The 10,718-nt window shown below is 34.9% G+C and overlaps 1 pseudogene; it reads right to left on the bottom strand.

Moving 5' to 3' along the window:
- Positions 1-6,471: 6,471 nt before the first annotated feature.
- Positions 6,472-9,185, bottom strand: LOC134263566 (beta-1,3-galactosyl-O-glycosyl-glycoprotein beta-1,6-N-acetylglucosaminyltransferase 3-like; annotated as a pseudogene).
- Between the last annotated feature and the right edge of the window lie 1,533 nt (positions 9,186-10,718).

Raw genomic sequence — 10,718 nt, 5'->3', positions numbered from 1 at the left:
TCAAAATTGATATTTACTTACAGTTTAAAGCAGAATTCTGTACTGATATGACCTTGACCCCCTGAAGAACAAGAGTGTCAAGGTCAATTTTTTAAATACAAAAATGTTCTTTCATCTTTATGGCCCATATATACCTTACAAACAATATCATGAAATTTACAAAAAGTGTCTAGAATGTGTCCAGAATGTGAAATAACAAACATGTATATAGCCAAAACCTTTAAAATGTTGTTACTTACCAACCACTAAAAGGTCATTAAACATATATTTGAACTAAAATGATTGATTGATTGATTGTATATTGTTTAACGTCCCTCTCGAGAATTTTTCACTCATATGGAGACGCCACTACTTGCCGGTGGAGGGCTACAAATTTTGTCCTATGCTCGGCACTCAGGGCCTTTGAGCAGTGAGGGATCTTTTTCGTGCCAGCACCTACTGCGACACGGGGCCTCGGTTTATACGGTCTCATCCGAAGGACCGGTCTCCACGTCCCGCAGTGGGATTCGAACCCGCAACGTAAGGATTGACTCCTTACTTCGCGACTCTAGAGCAGACGCTCTAACCACTGCGCCACGCGGGCGACTGAACTAAAATGATGCATGGATATTGCAGTTCTGATCCCTTTTTGAGAGTTTATTCAGAATTTTACATTCCAGCATCCATTGTGTAAAATTATGGCAAGAATATTGAAAAGTGTTAAAAAAAGTTGATGAAATTGTTGCACTTATTTGACCTTTGACCTCCTAAACATAGATCTAATGAGGTCAAACTTTAACACAATTTATCTACTGTATGTCCCTTGTAATTTTATGACCTCACATCTAACTTTAATATGTGCTTGGATGCATAAATGTATCTAGATTGAGTAAAAAATGAAAATTTCTGCCTGAAAATTAAAGAATTCTGAATTGCTTAGCAACCACATTTAAGTAGTTATATGCAGAATTGAAATAAAAGTTTATGTGTTTCGTGTACTACAGTATTATGCTCTTTTGTGGGTATATCCCAAATTTCCTATTTCAACATACATAATACTTAATATTTAGCTTGAAGATTAAAAAGTATCAAAAAATTCCATAAAATTTTGCACTTAATTGACCTTTGACCTCAATTTTTACTAATAAGGTCAGTGGTTGAGCATCTAAATAGCCATAAAATATCATCTCTATGTAATCCCCTTCAAAATGGTATGAATTATGCCTAGCTTTCACCTAGGTTAAAAAAGTTAGAAGTAATTTAGTAATGACATGTCAAAAGGCCTCCAAAAACACGTAAATAGCTCCGGAAGAGAAAGGGTTAGCATACCCGCGTATCGTATGTACATTAGAATGGAAATTACTATTTTTCAAATTGACAATATACATGTGTATATATATATATATATATATATATATATATATATATATATATATATATATATATATATATATATATATATATATCGACGCCATAGAAGCAAATGGTCGTAAGTGGTAGTTACGACCCAAAACACGTTTTAAGCGTTATCTATAATTTAATGGTTAAATCTATCACATATCAAAAGGTCGTAACTGTAGCTCCATTAGCTAAAAAGATATGCTGAGTACAATTTGGTCGTATGTGAAAAGAAATTATATTTCGTAATATGTATAAGGTCCTAATTACAAATCCTACAGATACAAAAGGTTGTAAGTGGCACATACGACAAAGAGATGATACTAATATTACCATACTTATTCGAATTCTAGATATTAACTACCTCTTAAGACCTTTGAAAACTTTTGAGGTTTTAAAACCGTTTTATTATAATATGTGTCTTTTTTAGCATTATTGTAATGATATATTTGGTATTTCACAAACTTAAACATTCAATAACTAGTGATCTATCTAAATTATGCTCAATAGTCATCATTCAATCCCTCGATTCAAGAGAGAAGGGATGCGAATGGTCGCTGCAACATAAGTGTGAAAAACTTAGATAAAAACTTAAGATTACACTTCATATATCAATATAAACAAGAAATTAAACCTTTAACCAAAAATAATGCGTGTAGTTTCATAAAAGTTTGATCTGAATAATGAATTTTATTGTATATACTTTATTACTGTATATGAAAAGGTCGTAAGTGAAACAAACTTCTAGTGATTATTTTAAAATAGACAACTATAGTAAATAATTTAAAAACATTGAAAATTAAGATGTTTTATTGTATCGTCACTGTGTGAATAAATATTGTCAATGAAAGTCAAATCATAATTCAATCTATTTTTCCCAAACGGTTTTAACTACCACTGATCATGACACAGTGTGATTATTGTTAAAGGTTCAATGTAGCATTAAAAGAATCGGATGCTTAGCAGTTTTCAAATAACTATACATTTGCATGTACAACTCTAAGAGAGCAAGTATAACAACCCTCTATAACCATTGAAAAAAAAATTAATGTAGACCATTCAAGTAGTAAAGGTATATGAATTTTTTTTACTTGCCAGAGATAGTTGACAAGCAAAAAAAAAAACATTGCCCAAAGTCGGAAATTCTATTTCGTGTGTGTGTGTGTGTCAGGAGGAGGGGGGTTAGAGGCAGTAGAAAAGACACATTGTGTAAGAAAAAGGACACAAAAGAACACAGTAGCAGTAGAGAGGACACACGACAACACTGTAGCAGCATAATGGACAAAAGAAAACACAGTGGCAGTAGAAACGACACAAGAGAACACTGTGGCAGTAGAGAGGACAAGAGAACACTGTGGCAGTAGAAAGGGCACAAGAGAACACTGTGGCAATAGAGAAGACACGTTAAGGGAACATGGTGATAGTAGAGACGACCCAAGAGTTTGCATTGGCAGTAGAGAGGGCACAAGAGAACACTGTGGCAGTAGAGAGGACACAAGAGAACACTGTGGCAGTAGAGGACACAAGAGAACACTGTGGCAGTAAAGAGGGCACAAGAGAACACGGTGGCAGTAGAAAGGACACAAGAGAACATTGTGGCATTAGAGAGGACACAAGAGAACACTGTGGCAGTAGAGAGGACACAAGAGAACACTGTGGCAGTAGAGGACACAAGAGAACACTGTGGCAGTAAAGAGGGCACAAGAGATCACTGTGGCAGTAGAGAGGACACAAGAGAACACTGTGGCAGTAAAGAGGACACAAGAGAACACTGTGGCAATAGAGGACAAAAGAGAACACTGTGGCAGTAGAGAGGACACAAGAGAACATTGTGGCATTAGAGAGGACACAAGAGAACACTGTGGCAGTAGAGAGGACACAAGAGAACACTGTGGTAGTAGAGAGGACACAATAGAACATAGTGGCAGTAGAGAGGATACAAGAGAACACTGTGGCAGTAAAGAGGACACAAGAGAACACTGTGGCAATAGAGGACACAAGAGAACACTGTGGCAATAGAGAAGACACGTTAAGAGAACATGGTGGTAGTAGAGACGACCCAAGAGTTTGCAGTAGCAGTAAAGAGGACACATCAGGATAACATAGTGGCAGTATAGGACACAAGAGAACACTGTGGCAGTAGAGAGGCCACAAGAGAACACTGTGGCAATAGAAAAGGCACGTTGAGGGAACATGGTGGTAGTAGAGACGACCAAGGTGGTAGTAGAGACGACCAAAGAGGTCGCAGTGGCAGTAGAGACGACACATCAAGATAACATCGTGGCAGTAGAGGACACTAGAGAACACTGTAGCAGCAGAGGGTACACAAGAAAACACAGTGGCAGTAGAGAGGAAACAAGAGAACACAGTGGCAGTAGATTGATCGATTGTATATTGTTTAACGTTCCTCTTGAAAATTTTTCACTCATATGGAGACGTCACCAATGCCAGTGAAGGGCTTCAAATTAGACCTATACTCGGCACAAAGGGCCATTGAGCAGTGAGGGTTCTTTATCATGCCAACGCCTACCTTGAGGCGGGACCTACGTTTTTAAGGTCATATCCGAAAGAACCGTGACTTTCACTTCTAGTGCCGAGCGCTTGGCGAAGGAACAGTCACTACCTGTGTTTACGTTTAGGTATGACACGGTGCCGCGATCAAGAATCGAACCCGGGCCTCCCGATCACGAAGCAAACGCTCTACCACTAGGCTACCGTGACCGGTCAGTGGCAGTAGAGATGACACAAGAGAACACTGTGGCAGTAGAGAAGACACGTTAAGAGAACATAGTGGTAGTAGTGAAGACCAAAGAGAATGCAGTGGCAGTAGAGAGGACACGTCAAGATAACATAGTGGCAGTAGAGGACACAAGTAAACATATTGAGGTAGAGAATTTTTTAAGACACGCGAGAACATAGTTGCCGTAGCTATAGAGAGGACACAAGAGACCACATTGACAGTAGAGAAGACTCAAAAGAACGCATTGGCATTAGAGAAGACACAAAAGAACATATTGCCAGTACAGAAGTCACAAGATAAGGCATTGACCCTCGAGAGGACACAAGAGAACATAGTGGTAGAAGAGAAGACACAAAAGAACACAATCATTGGCAGTAGAGAGGATACAAGAGAACACACTGGCAATATAGGACACAAGAGAACACAGTGGCAGTAGAGAGGAGACAAGAGATAGAGTGGTAGGAAAAAGTACAAAAGAGAACACAGTGGCAGAAAAGGACAAAAGGGAATATAGTGGTAGTAGAGAAGACATTAGTGAACATAGTGGTAGGAAAGAAAAGACAAGAGAACATAGTTGTAGGAATTAATAAGACAAAAGAGAGCACTATGGCAGTAGAGAGGGCACAAGAGAACATACTGGCAATAGAAAGGACACAAGATATTACTGAATCAAAATATGATACAGTATCAATGGAAAGCTTGAATTCTTCCTTATCAGTATATCAAATAGACCAAATACTAGTTGTAGGTGACATACTATGCGATAGAGATCATATCTAGATCAATGCAGAAATCTCTTTTATTCTGTTGTTTAAATTCTTTACTCTTTGTTTTGTTTTGTCAAATAGCATTTCAAATAAACTCCAAGTTGTACAGAAACCTATTTTATTCCATTAGACACAATAATATTGTTTGAATATTAACCTACATTGTATTTGATCAACAATATTTTAAAGAATATTTCTTGTTTTCATTTAATAGCAAATATACTCAAACACATATCAACCTTTATCTGTTCGTTGAGTAACATGATAAACGTCATAAAAGAACGCAGGAACGATAAGGCTTCCCAGAGAATATTGTAGTGTACTCTCTGCATTCACTTTTCTGAACTACAAATGTATGACGTCATAATTGAAAATGACGTCAAGTCATTGCATACTTGAGCTGTAATGATGGGGAGAGTGTCATAAACATTACACCTTATTTCAATCTACATAAAAAGTTGCAGAACGCTAGTTCAAAATAAACGTGTTATTATCATTTTTTCAAAGTCTAATATATCCGAATAATTTAGACAACTTTGCTTTATTACTCATGTTTAAGAGTCAGTGTGTTCAAACTCCGTACGAAAATATATGTTTGACATTAACCCTTTTTTTACACATGGGCATAGGCGTATAAAAGAGCCTGGCGCAGTTTGTTAATAAGCATTTATTTAATCTCTTTTGTGGAAATATGTAAGAGGAGATTCCCCTCTAACTGAAACCTGATTGGGAAAAATGTATGATGGCTTTGTTTTGAAACAGATAACGATATTCAGCGGAAAATACCCCAAGGTTTGTCGGTAAGTTGAAGTTAATATGAAATAAATTGTTCCAAAGAAATAATATAACTTTTACCAAGCACATCTCGGTTTCACAAGGATGCATCGAGTTTCTTTATGTCACAAAAATAAATTCTTATTGTGTTAATGACCTGCGCCGAAGCGATTTATGTGAAACATTTCAAAAAGAAGAAATGGCCGTCACGTGATCAATAAGATCATGTGACATCGTAAAAAATATGTTTATATATAGCTTAGAAGATTCTCTGTATGAATTTGGCGTACTGAAGTACATAACTAAAAAATAAAACTAAAAAATCAGCTTTGCAATACATTGTTACGTTTTAAATGCATTTTAAGCTCCGGGAAGCCTTAACAGTACTGCGAAACACAATGCCCTTAAAACATAATTCACTTAAGTTAAATTAATAGTAATGTTCTCGATCATTACTAACATGCAGAAAGGTAGTAAGTGGAAGTTACGATCATAATCCTTGTAAAAAGAAATTGTATATTTCAAAGGCAAAAGGTCATATGTGTAAAAAAGTAATAAAAATAATGTAATAAAACACATTTTAAGACTTTTTCATCACTTTGTAATTATATTTAGCTATTCTGTGCAATACTGAAAAGTTTTAAAGAACACTTTTAGTTTTTTTACAAATGAAACAGTTTTTTTCATTTTTCTCTCTTATTTGAAATCAAATAACGCACACACTTACGACCTTTTGCGTCTATGGCGACGATATATATATATATATATATATATATATATATATATATAATTTTACTTCAACAATATTGGAATCTACACAACATCTTTTATAGACTCTATATTTTCATAAAATGTTGTCCGAAATTTCAGATTTTTATACTATTCATCTCTTGTCCAATTAGAAATCAGTTGATCCATGCAATGGATGACATGTGGCTTGTAGTCAATGTGGAACTTATTTGCGAAGAACTCTGGACGATGTGCCAGTAGGGGAAGATCTCCAAGTCCAAAAATACAGATCGACCTGACATATTTTCCAAGACAAGGTAATGGATTTGGAGCATTAACCCAGTTTTTGAAGCGGGACAAAAATTGTTTCTTTACTGCAAAGTCAGTCTCAATGTCCCCTATATAAGAGATAAAAATACTTCTTACTCATAGAGATGAAAGAAATTTGTTGATAATATAAAAAAAGAACAAGCACTGCCTAAACAACCAAATTTCAATTGAACGAAATGTTAGTTCTTTGATAAGTACTACACTTGCCTTTAAAACTCCCAGGTATCCCAAGGTGGGGGTTATGTATTAATGATGCAAAATAAGTTTCATCTGGAATATCTGTTTTACTGACCCAATTCAAGAAGTCTTTCGCAACGGGATTACTGATGACAGATTCCACAAATTGTCTGTTAAGAGTGACATGGATCGATCCTTTTACGGGTTGGATATTGTGTGGTGGTTTTTCCTTGATATTCCATCTTTCCTTGTTTGCCCTTATATGAAATGACAAAACTCATCTTTACTGGAAAAATCTTACGATAGAAAAAAATTACATTAATAAAACAACAGTTAACTCAAAGAATACCATTATTATACGAGGGTTGTTCGGAAATTATTGAGACAATTACATTTACTCCATTAAGGACGGAAATAATTTCATGAAAATTCATCAACATCTTATAAAGAAAGTCTAAAACACTTAGGCAAATTTTTCTAATTCTTACGATAATTGTATAAGTTTCTGTGAAGTTATAAATATGCATATGTCTATCGACCCGGAGCAGCTTCGCTACGTCATTTAACGTTACGTTAGCCGTAGACTGTTTCTAATCTGAAACGAATGGGAGGCGTTTCATACTCTTCTTTTTTTTGTTATTACATATATAACACTGTAAAACTTTACAAGAATCAAACAGTCTCTTTTCTTAAACTATTCTTTAAAATGTTTGCTGTTGCTACCCAAGTCAAAAATTTTCATTTATCGGAAAGGACGACTTAGAATCATGCAGTGCCAATTTATACAACGCGGGTTAAATACCGTAAGGATATCAATACTGCATGTAATAACTCATGGTCGTCCAGATCTTTTAATTCTACTCTTGTTTAATTAATTGCTAAAAAATGTAAACCAAGGAAATAACAGACTCTAACACATCATTTTTTTTTTCTCGTTGTTATGGTTTTAGCAGGTCGTTCAGTCTTGAAAAGATTTCTGCATTGTGCTACACCGAATTTTATGTACATGTATGCTGGCTGCTCCGCCCTTGACGTCAAAGTCCATTTTTTCGTTGTCAGCAGATTTCTCTACCGCGCTTAATTTTTTAATGATCTCCGTATTTCTGATCAGAATTCTATCAAATTTGCACAACATGAATTTGAACCAAAGTTGAAAAATTATACACTTAAACTGAATTATTTTTGCTCTCATTATTGATCCACGAAGAGTTAGAATTTTGGGGTTACATATTTTCAATGTCTAATTCCGCGACTGCTCCGGGTACCCCTAATACTGGCTCATTTATATACCTTTATAGAGAAAATGTTTAATATTTGTAAAATTTTTCTTGCTTTTATTATCTTTAAGTGTATGTCAAACGTATATGCCAATTTTCACTGAAAGACGTTAATTAGAAAGCAAAATATACACAATGTCTCAATAATTTTCGAACAACCCTCGTATACTAGAAAATGTTACAATATTTTTTAAAAATCTTATTAATATTATGGCATTCATAAATCGTATATCAGATTTGGTGTATAATACATTGCTTCAAATGGAAAAAATATATCAAGTTTTAGGAGTATATATTATCATATACCTTTTCAATGTGCCCTCGGGATCATTTGAGCCATTGAGCATTTTGAGTATTTTAACTATCTCATAGTTTGTGCGAAGCGGAAACTCTTGTCCTGTTAGATTTATGAAATACTTCCAACGAGAAAACTGAAGGAGGTCTTTCATACAGACCAGTTAACACACTGATCTTTCCCACTCCACATATATCCTCTGTGAAGCTAGGAAAACGTTTGGAAAACATTTGATTGCGCATTTAAAATCGTTGAATAATTCCCGTGAGGCCTTACTGTTGACATGGATACAATAGATGTTTTAGGGTCGATAAATAACTCTTAAAAGAATTTCAAATTGCTCTGGTTTATCATATACAAGATGATAGATAAAAATCAGACGTTTGTTCAAGACGTTGTCAATAACGTTGCTAATGACGTCTTGATAATTTTGGGCATTAGGACGTTACAATTTAGTTTGTAGTAGTGTTTGCATGAACTTTTTCAACACAGGTAAAACACGTATGATTAAAGCATAGAAATAAAATAAAATTCCTGAATTGTGCTTACATGTATTCTTATTTGCAGTTTTTGTTTAAAAAGTCTTATAAAATAATCCTCTTTGGTAACACGGGTGATTTTATCCGATTTCTACGTTTTGTAGAACCGGAAAATCTTTAATTACCACACTCGGCAAAATGGTTTGAACATGGGGTACATCTGACAGTTTCCTCCCGCATATTTTGCTTGTGTACTCGAACTCTTGAGTTATTTTCACAGCTTATTCCATAACAATGATATTCCAATAAAAATGATTGTATTATACAATTTTTACACAAATTTTCCATATAATTACTTCAATTAGTCATGATTAAAACAAACATGGTATTTATTAATTTACTGCATGGTTATGGTGGATCTTTTACATCTATTTGATTTGTTTCCCTTTGGGGGTCACTACACTTTTTCACAACAATCTGGTTGCTTGAGGAAACTTTTTCTTTGGTTAAATAATATCCTCTTCATGGTTTGGTGCTTGTCTTCTCAATTCGCCTTAATTCCTAAATCATGCGTAATATAAGTGTACAAGCTGGTAACACCAAAGCTAACAAGTGATGTTTTTCTTGCTATTGTTTTTGGAATATAGTTGAGAATTCCATATAATCACGTACCTAACCTGTCATTTTTGTATACAGTGGGTTATTTTTGAGTCAATCATATCTAGTACACTGCTTAATTTTTGCGTACTAGATGAGGTTCTTGCAATGATTTGTCTCAGTTTAAGATCATTTGATCTAGGACGTTTTATGTACTACGTAGAATTACATTCTGTTGACATTATACATTTATTGACTGAGTTCGAGGGCAACATGCGTTTTGTCGGACCCAAGAACCAAACTGTCTGCCTGAGGCCGTTAGGCCGAAGGCAGACAGTTTGGTTCGAGGGTTCGACAAAACGCATTTTGCCCGAGAACTCTGTCAATAAATGTTTTGTTATACCTTTCATTTTATTTTATTTTTTTTTATATATATTTACATGATGTATTTTGTACTTAATTCCGTGATGTAACATCAGATCTATCACTGTTTAACACCAGCGAATGAAAATGAGATTAAGCTCCGCCCACTCTGTGACGTAAGCGGTCCAACATCTCTCCGAGCGGTCCAACATCTCACTCAGCGGTCCAACATCGATTTTTTTATGCCCGCTCAGCAAAACATTAAAAATGTTAGACTTTTTTTGTATAGAATTGTATAGGAACAAATTTCTAAAGGTATAACAATAATTCCTGGATTTCTTTATATTTTTGTATTTTGGGAGAAACATAAAACTGGCAAGTATTAACTAAGAAATCCGTAGGTATCAAGTTTTGTTTTTCTTGAGATTACTTGGTACTTCTTTATGGGTTTTTATTTCATTTTAAGCATAGTTTGCCGATCTAAAATCGGTACTCGGTTACTCGGATGTATATTTTCAAATATTTGTGATCTTGTATACTAGTATTTATTATTGCATTAAAACATCTGTTAAAAAACGTAAAATGTTCATTCCACTGTATATACGGTAATTATGGTTTTCTACGCCTCTAAATGACCGTTTTCGCCCGTGGTAGTGTTTATACAGTAATAACGTTACCGTGACCAAACATTGATGTACCTACCTGGCTTTTCTCACCTTCGACTGTCTTCTACCGAGATGTTTAGTTTGCTTAAATTATTTGTTTTTATTGAAAATCGTTTAAGGTCCATTGTATCTAGAAAAAATAAAATAA

This window comes from Saccostrea cucullata, unplaced genomic scaffold, assembly GCF_032062105.1.
Source record: "Saccostrea cucullata isolate Sc308-1 unplaced genomic scaffold, CSIRO_AGI_Scuc_v1 ctg1091, whole genome shotgun sequence".
NCBI classification, from domain to species: domain Eukaryota; kingdom Metazoa; phylum Mollusca; class Bivalvia; order Ostreida; family Ostreidae; genus Saccostrea; species Saccostrea cuccullata.
The sequence above is the reverse complement of the archived record's forward strand: the minus strand, read 5'-3'. Positions and strand labels throughout refer to the sequence as shown.